The sequence below is a fragment of the Urocitellus parryii genome, chromosome 11 (genome assembly GCF_045843805.1).
Source record: "Urocitellus parryii isolate mUroPar1 chromosome 11, mUroPar1.hap1, whole genome shotgun sequence".
Classification (NCBI taxonomy): domain Eukaryota; kingdom Metazoa; phylum Chordata; class Mammalia; order Rodentia; family Sciuridae; genus Urocitellus; species Urocitellus parryii.
In genome coordinates this window covers 123,867,370-123,876,456 of record NC_135541.1, presented here as the reverse complement: position 1 = coordinate 123,876,456, position 9,087 = coordinate 123,867,370, and the positions used below count along the sequence as shown (strand labels likewise).

The following is a 9,087-nucleotide window of genomic DNA, read 5'->3' as shown; positions in this document are numbered from 1 at the left end:
CAGAGGAAACAACCCAAACATAGCTTCTGGGGCATCAGGAGGCGTCCCTGATGAAAACAGCCGTGAATTCGTGTACTGATCCAGAGACCTTGTAAAAGCTCTTCCACAAAGGCCGCATGGGCGGGTGCTCTTTACTGGCCCTGTGAGGGCAAAACTCTTCTAAAGATGGAGGGCGGGTCTGAAAGGAGAAAGTCCTGTGTCTGCCTCTAGCCCAGCAGAAGACACAGCCACCAGCCTCCTCCTTAAAAGCAAACCACCTGTTGAAAGAAATTCTAGTGGTTTTAAAAAAGCATTTTTTTTTCCTGGCCATAAAAGTAGTGCATCATGTTCATAATAGAAAAGGTGGAAAATACAGGAAATATAAAGAAAAAAGCAAAAATATCTTGCAGTTTCACTATTCGGACTTTACAAGTCACTGCTAACATTTGGCTTATGGCCTTTTGGGTGTTTCATTTATGTACGTGTCTTACGTATGTATGTATGTATGTATGTACACGTGTGTTGCATTAATGTGTCTGTGTATGTGTATGTGAATGTCCCGTGTCTCTTTATTATGGTAAAACATACACAGCATGAAATTTACCATTTTAACCATTTTAAGCTGTTTTGTCAGTGAGTTAATTGTCTATCTGAAAAGTCTACATAGAAAATTGTCATTTGGCTTAGTTCTCAGCCTCCTGCTCCTAAGCTCAGAGGACACTTGCCTTCTTTTGTGCCACCTACTCTTTCTTCTGGGCAAGGGACACCTGGGGTGGTTCTACCCTTCCTTATCACTTTTCTCTTGGGCTTCTTCTCATAGACTGGATCCTTTGGTATAAGCAGCATGAGCTTTCTTACACAACTCCTCCAGGCTTGGAGTTACATTGATGCCTACCCCCGTGTGTTGGTGTGTGTGTGGTACTGGGGTCAAACTCAGGGGTGCTCGATCACTGAGCACTGATGGGTGCTCACACCCCCACCCTTTTTTATTTTTTTATTTTGAGACACGGTTCTGCTAAGTTGCCAAGACTGGCCTCTAACCTGCAAAACTCCTGCCTCAGCCTCCTGAGCCACTGGAATTGCAGGTACCTACCACCATGCCCATATGACATCTTCCTTTAGATTCTGAGGGAATTGTTTCTTATGAGCATCTTCATCTTCTTCCATTAAGTAACACACATAATCTGCAAAGTTCTGACCCATAATGTGCTTACAATGTACTTCTACACTGAGTTCCTTGCTTTCAGAATCATATCCAGGGAATCATTTAGTATTATGAGGCATAGACAAGCCTCCATCCACAGGTCTCCTCTGGGTTCCAAAAACATTATTGCCAGCAGCAGTCCTGACATAGTGGATCCCAACAGCAAGCGAAGGCACGAAGTTGACCATCAATGCTTCCTGTGTTATATTTCTCTCTGATCATCTCCACTTGGCCTTTCATAGGTCTTCTCCATGTCAAACCTACTGAGAGGCCTGCAGGCCAGCAGAAGGCCAATATAATAGGCTGCACCATAATTTGTCAGTCCAACTTTCACACCATATTTTGGTAACTCGTGGGCATGTGCCATATAAACCATCATATCCCTTTTAATATAGGCATAAGAAATAGGACAGTGATGTCTCTGTTGGTTACATGAATGATCATCCTGCATTTGGGTGTGTAGTACTTTTATCCAGAATTAGTATTTCCACACGTCGTAATTGGTTTTAACCTTGTCGTCTTCTGAATTTCACTTGGTATCTCTTAAAGTAGGCTTATTCTTGCCACACTATGGCAGGGCTCAACACAGACCTACACAGTGGGTAGGCACCATTTGAACCATTTTAGTTGTCCAGTTCTGTGGCATTAAGTGCCTCTTTGTTGTGACCATCACCACCATTTGTCTTCAGAATGTATCTTTCCAAACTGAGCTCTGTGCCCATCTAATAAAAGCTTCTCATTGATCCCTTCTCCCAGCATCAGAAACTCCCGTTCTGCTTTCTCTATGAATTTGACCGTTCTAGGTACTTCATGTAAATGAAATCATACACACAGTATTTGTCCTTTTGTGACTAACCTGTTTCATTTAGCATAGTATACTGTGGTCCATCCACATCATAGCAGGCTTCAGAATTGCCTTCCTTTTAAGGTTGAATAATATTCCATTATATTCACATACCACACTTTCCTTATTGTTTCACCCACTGGTGGAACTTGGCTACTTGTAACTTCTGGCTGTGCATAATGTCGCTGTGAACATCTAGTCCCTGCCTTTTTTCTTTTGGTATACACACAGAAGTGAAATGACTAGATCACATGATAATTCTGTGTTTTATGTAATATAGTGTTTAAATTTGATAGTTTACTCAAGTTTGTATCATATTGTGAACATTTATCAATGATATAAACTCTTAAACAGAATTTTTAAAAATATTTTTTAGTTGTAGAAGGATGATTACTTAATTTATTTGTGGTGCTAAGAATTGAACCCAGCGCCTCACACATGCCAGGCAAGTGCTCTGCCACTGAGCCACAACCCCAGCCCCCTCTCAAAATTTTTAATGACTGTCTAATATTTGCTCCATTATTTTAGCATCCTATTCTTGAATATTTTGATCACTTCCATATTTCCACCACTACAACACTGTAATGACCATCCTATATACAAATCTTTGATAATATCTTTTTATATGATAAATTCCTACAAGTGAAATTATATCAAAAAGTATGAATATTTTAAAGTTCTTAATGTACACTAATAAATTTCTTTTCATATAGTGTGTTCTAATTTACTACCTTATTTCTAATTCTCAAAAAAAACAACTCTTTTTTTTTCAACCTGGGGTCCCAGATAACTGATCTACCAAGAGCATATTTCTGTCCCTATGTTCCTACAAACCTTATCAGCTTGAGATTGTAGATAGAAGAAGCAGAATAAAAGGAGGATTTGGGAAGTTTTCTTAGAGGAGAATAATAGAAACTGGCAGTTTCTTGTATGGAGAAGTATATTGGTAGGGTAATAGGACTAGGTGCAGCTGGGAGAAGGGAGAATGTGGGGCACCGACATTTATTGAGCACCTCTGCATGTAAATTGCACCCAGTGTACTATCGATCTCCTGACCATTCTATAAGGGAGCTGTTTGGGTCTTCATTTTGCAGTGAGGAAAAGAAGCACAGAAAGAGGCTCCAGTTCCGAGTTGAACAGATGGTAGTTTGCCGAGCCAGGAGTCAATCCAGGTCTGCCTGACACTCTGACACCAGGGCCTGGCACAGTGTCTTTCCACTACGTCATGACCTTCTCAAGAGGTGATCAGCACCCTGAGATACAGGAGGGACAGAAGGTTTCAAGGTGGAAACAAAAGATCTTGGCACATATGTAGGTGAATTTTATTATTAGTTCCTGGATCTGGGGAGACGTGAGGGTTGCCTCGCTATGTAGGGTTGATAAAAGGTGCCTCCACTTGGTGAATGGTCAGGTTCGCCCTGAAGAAGTGTAGGCTGATCATTTGTGGCATGCTACTGAACTAGATAAGCTGACTGATTTCAACAGGTGCCACAGATCTCAGCAGAGTCACCTGCAGGCCGTATCCACCTAGGAGGGGTACTTATGTGAGGGCGGAGAGCAGAGAAATCAACAAATTAATCTGATAGCAAAACCCTCAAGAGGGGGCAGAAGACCAGAACCAGTTAAGTGAGAAAGACTTGGTCATGGGTGGAAAACATAAAAATCTGTGGTTTACCTCAGATTACTGATCAATGTTTAATTTGGGGATAACTAATACCCAAAGTTATGTGAAGGTGTGACCGTTTTTCGTTGATTGTGAGTAATGGTATAATTATATTTTACGACACCAATTTGTTTGTCATAAGACAAACAAATTCCTCCACAGTAGGCATGCCTACTGATCTTATCACGCAGCAATAGCTGATGATGAGAGCACTGAGTTCCTGCCTGGTTTATCATGGAACATGGAAGTCGGTTTGAGTTGCTGCTCTATAAGGACAACTCTGTGTTTGTTGAGTGGTGGGCAGAGGAAAGGATCCCCCATGAAATGACAGATGGTGCTTTGGGAGGGGGAGCCTGGCTCTGGTGAGCAGATTGCCACTGCAGACACCAGAGGATGTGGCCCAGACAACTCTCCTCGGGATTCATGGTGGTTATAGTGCAGCCGTTGGGAAACTATCAATCTCATATTAGTCTCTATACTGATCAGCAGACAGCATAGCATTTTTATCACTGGTGTTTATTTACATGAGGGATTGGATTAAAAAATAAGGTAGATTTCAGTCGCAGTATAGGAATTTTCCTCCATGATGGAGACTTTTTCTTGGAACAAAAAACTGGAACCCAAAGATAAAATGCATCGTAAAACAACAACAGCAAAGATTGTTCTCATCACTGTGGCCCAGATTGTTGTAGCTTGTTAGACGTTTGTCTCTAAGTCAGATGCAGTCATTGCAAATGGTTGCCTTTGCCTTCTCCTGGCCTACATACCCTCCATTCCTCTCCCTGAGTCCTGTGGAAAAATACCAGTTAGAGATTAGCTACCTTGCTGCTTCTTTTTTAAAAATATTTTTTTAGTTGTAGATCTTTATTTTATTTATTCATTTGTATGTGGTGCTGAGGATCGAACCCAGTGCCTCATGCGTGCCAGGCAAGTGCTCTGCCACTGAGCCACAACCCCAGCCCCCCTTGCTGCTTCTTATCCAACAGTCTTATGGTCTTCAGGGGGAGAAGGGTCAACAGTGAGAAACTGTCTTATTCCCTGACAGACAGGACAAGGACTTTGGAGAAACAGGGCCAAGGTAGGTGTTACATCTTTACTTTAGAATAATACTGATTCATCCCTAATTCCTTTTTTATTCCTGATTCTTAAGTTTTCTTTGAGATGGAAATCCCCTTAAATAATCTGTGGTCACAGCAGCTGCTAAAAGCAGCAGCTATCCTCCGAGGAGGAAAGTTCAGCCTGTGAGAGTGGTCCACACTGACCAAGGGCTGTCCAGTTAGAATCATTTGTAACTTCTCTTTCTTCTTCAAGCATTCTTTGCTTTTATGTTTGGTAGTCTTCAAGAAAGCCTCATGCCTTCAATGTTTGTTGAGGGCTTACCATGCCACACGCCAGGCATTAAATATGTGAGTTTTTCTATCCTTGCACATACCTGTGTGGAGACACCATTATTTTCTCCACTTCAGAGCTAATTAAGACAAGTATCTTGATCAAGGGCACACTTCTTTTTTTTTTTTTTTATTGTTGGTCGTTCAAAACATTACATAGTTCCTCATACATCATATTTCACAGTTTGATTCAAATGAGTTATGAACTCCCAATTTTATCCCGTATACAGATTGCTGTATCACATCAGTTACCCTTCCATTGATTGACATATTGCCTTTCTAGTGTCTGATGTATTCTGCTGTCTGTATTATTCTCTACTATCCCCCCTCCCCTCCCCTCCCCTCCCCTTTTCTCTCTCTACCCCTTCTACTGTAAATCACTTCTTCCATTTGAATTATCTTGTCTTACCCTTCCTTTCCTCTTATATGTCATTTTGTATAACCCTGAGGATCGCCTTCCATTTCCATGCGATTCCCCTTCTCGTTTCCTTTCCCTCCCACCTCTCAACCCTGTTAATGAAAATCTTCGTCTCAAGCTCTTCGTCCCTACCCTGTCCTTGTTTCCTCCCCTTATATCAGAGGAGTCATTTGGTATTTGTTTTTTAAAGATTGACTAGCTTCACTTAGCATAATCTGCTCTAATGCCATCCATTTCCCTCCAAATTCTATGATTTTGTCATTTTTAAATGCAGAGTAATACTCCATTGTGTATAAATGCCACATTTTTTTAATCCATTCATCTATTGAAGGGCATCTAGGCTGATTCCACAATCTTGCTATCGTGAATTGTGCTGCTATGAACATCGATGTAGCAGTGTCCCTGTAGCATGCTCTTATTAGGTCTTTAGGGAATAGACCGAGAAGGGGAATAGCTGGGTCAAATGGTGGTTCCATTCCCAGCTTTCCAAGAAATCTCCATACTGCTTTCCAAATTGGCTGCACCAATTTGCAGTCCCACCAGCAATGAACAAGAGAAGGGCACACTTCTTGTAAGGTGCACAACTGAGGTGAACCCTGGTAACCTTGTTCACTAGTAAACAGTCCTAACCAGCAAATTCTACTGATGTGGACTACTCTAAATTACTGAAAATAATCCATTAAAGCTATTTATCATGAACTATGGTCATATATCTTTGTGTAATATATGTATGTTTATACATGTACATATAATTTGCATACAGGTATAATTTATATATTTTACAGATATATAATGTAGATATTGGTGTATAAATTTGCACTTATGGTTATACATTTTTGTAGAGATTTATATGGTAATTTAGATGCAAATTACCATATAAATCTCTACAAAAATTAAAGAATGATGGTTATTTCTGGGTAATAGTATTATTGATTTTTTTGCATTCATCTCTTTATTGCTTCTTTTATCATTTTTCTGTGATAAACATATAATGGTTTGTAAGTAAATTTGTGTCTCATTGTATGGAACATTTAAAAACATGTATTAGAAGAGTTCCTACCTGCTCAGCACAAGATTATACAAAGCTCAGGCCAAACACTGGGTCTGACATAGCGTCTGGCTGTCTGGTTACCTAACTGTACTTTTCTTTTCCAGATAGACTAGAGACTTCTAATGCACGTGTTATTGTGTTGGCCCCCAGGACACTTCTCCAAGAAGTATTCCTCTTACAGGTGGCCCCACTACATCACTTTGTGATAAAGTTTCTAGAGAATCCCTAGATAAACTGGAACCCGTGTCTACTTCATATTTTATCCAGAATCATGGGCCCCCAAACTGCCTCATATTCCTGTTGACGCCATGGAACAGCGAGCCTCTTACCTGGAGAGATGTTCAGTGCTGTGAAAAGGAGGTTCAGGGGCCCCTTTCAGCCATGATGGGTAGGAGGTGGTGCTACCTTGAAAGTTTAGCCTTGTCAGGTCCAACAGGCCCCACACCCTAACTTTCAGCACCTCTGTAAGAAATGGGCCTTGTGGATCAGCAAGCCTTTCACCACACCTACAGCCATTTGGATGATATAGTTTCTTAGGTTTTTCCCCCTCTGTTAATTTGGAAACATTTAAGAACAGGATGTGCACTCTCCAGCCCAAACCCTGTTCTCCTTGTAGAGATGTAGCAAAGGGACCCAGCATTTATTATTTGTAGCTCATATATCAGTGGGGAACACGGAGCTGAGTGGCTTGTGTCAGTGCTGGAAGATGAACCAGTGTTTCTAGGAATTGCCAGGACACGACAGGCCATATCTTTGGTCTCCATCCCTCTCCCTGAAAAATATTCAAACTGCCACTATCTGGTTGAAGAGGGAGAACCATGAGATGTTTACCTCCCTGCCTCTCTGTGGGACTGCACCAGACATGTGCTTTCCCAGGTAAGGTAATCAGGCAGTGGAACCCAGTCCCTGGCAAACATTGGAAACTGTGTGCTAAAGACAGTGGATCTGTGAAGGACCCCTCCTGAACACAGAAACACATACCACAAACCGAGGGTCCGTGAAGCCTGGGGTTGGCCACTTCCTGTACTTCCTGTGGGTGCTGCTGTGCTCACCACCACACTACTGAGCCTGCCCCGTGTTGGATTAACATTTTCCTGTTCCCTAAAAAGCACTTTTCCTCCAGGAGCTTTTTTAGCGGCATCAGTCTTAACCGTCACCAGGGGGCAGCAGCACGATGCTCTGTAGAAATGGGAAGCCACCTGGTTTGCCGGGCCTCTGGAGTGAGGCTTTCCCCGTATGCCCGGGAACAGGACTTCAGTGTGACTGGGGCTTAGGAGCTTTACAAGGGTCAACAAAGATGTATGAATCAAAAATAAACAGATATTATTCTATAGGTATCCAAATTTTTTTAAAAATGTGCAAAATAGAAATAAACATTTAAAATCCCTAGAAATAAAACTTTGTAAGTTTCATTCATTGTTGAATTTAGTATTAATGGAATTTTTTTATTTGATTAGAAACTTTTAATATAGATTTTTTCCCTCTCAAGTGTGTGCTCTGTAACTGCAAGGATAGCATTATAGTCAAATCAGATACTATTTACATCCAAATAATTTAAAAAGGAAAATTATAAAAATCTTCTTTCAAAAAATTCTCAGCAAAAATTCTATTTCAGTGGCATGTAAGTACATTTTATAGTGTTTGATATGTCGTGAAAGAGAAATGTCAGAGTTCACCTTGGGGCTGTATGTAAACACTCCGTTCCCACTGAGTCTCTGTTTTGCACAAATTTTTCCTTTGGACTCTCAATTAACATGGATATTGTTTGAAAGAAACAGATATATGTTGACACTAAAAGTTCAAGGGAGGTCAGTGAATCCCAAAAGGAGATGAGGGGTGAGGGATGACCTGGGGTGGAACAGTTGGGGTTACCTTGGGGGATGCAGAAGCTTAGGAGGAACCCCACTTTAGGCCCAGACTCTGAACTACTGTGAAGGTAGATTCTTCCTGAGTGTCAGTCTCACATCTGCTAAACCCAAAGATGGGGATTGTCATTCATGAGTCCAATCCATCTGTTTATAGCAAGAAATACAATGGATGAAAGGACTGGTAACTCAACACCCCCTTTCCATTCCTGGAAGTTCCTTAAGAATATGGATCCAGAGTGGTGTTTTCTCCAAGGTATACAAGGACTCCATATTTTCATGGTAAGAATCACCCATTGAGTATGGAGATGGGGGTTGGAGGACCAACTGTCTGACTTTCAACCCCTTTGGTAGATCCTCAAGCTCTCGGGTGCCCTTTCTGCTCTGTGAGGTGTGATTTGGCACTGAGTTGATATTCAGAGGACCTAGATTTAGTCCTAGCTCTGCCCCTTTCCAACAGCAGGACTTTGGGCAACACTAAAGAAAACTTGATTTTCTCATTTGCCGTGAGCTTGATTATATCTAACTCCACATAGTTTCAAGTCCTTAAGGATATTAACTTGCGTGTATGGAAGGAGAGGTCAAGCCATTTAATTCCCTCAGGAACTAATTATTGAATGCTGCAGTTTGCTAACCCCTACTTCAGGTCCCGGGGAAACAGCTGGAAGAAAGCAG

At 41.4% G+C, this 9,087-nt stretch overlaps 1 pseudogene; it reads right to left on the bottom strand.

Annotated features, from left to right (window-relative positions):
- Positions 1 to 662: 662 nt before the first annotated feature.
- On the bottom strand, positions 663 to 2,055 carry LOC113193430 (large ribosomal subunit protein uL18-like; annotated as a pseudogene).
- Between the last annotated feature and the right edge of the window lie 7,032 nt (positions 2,056 to 9,087).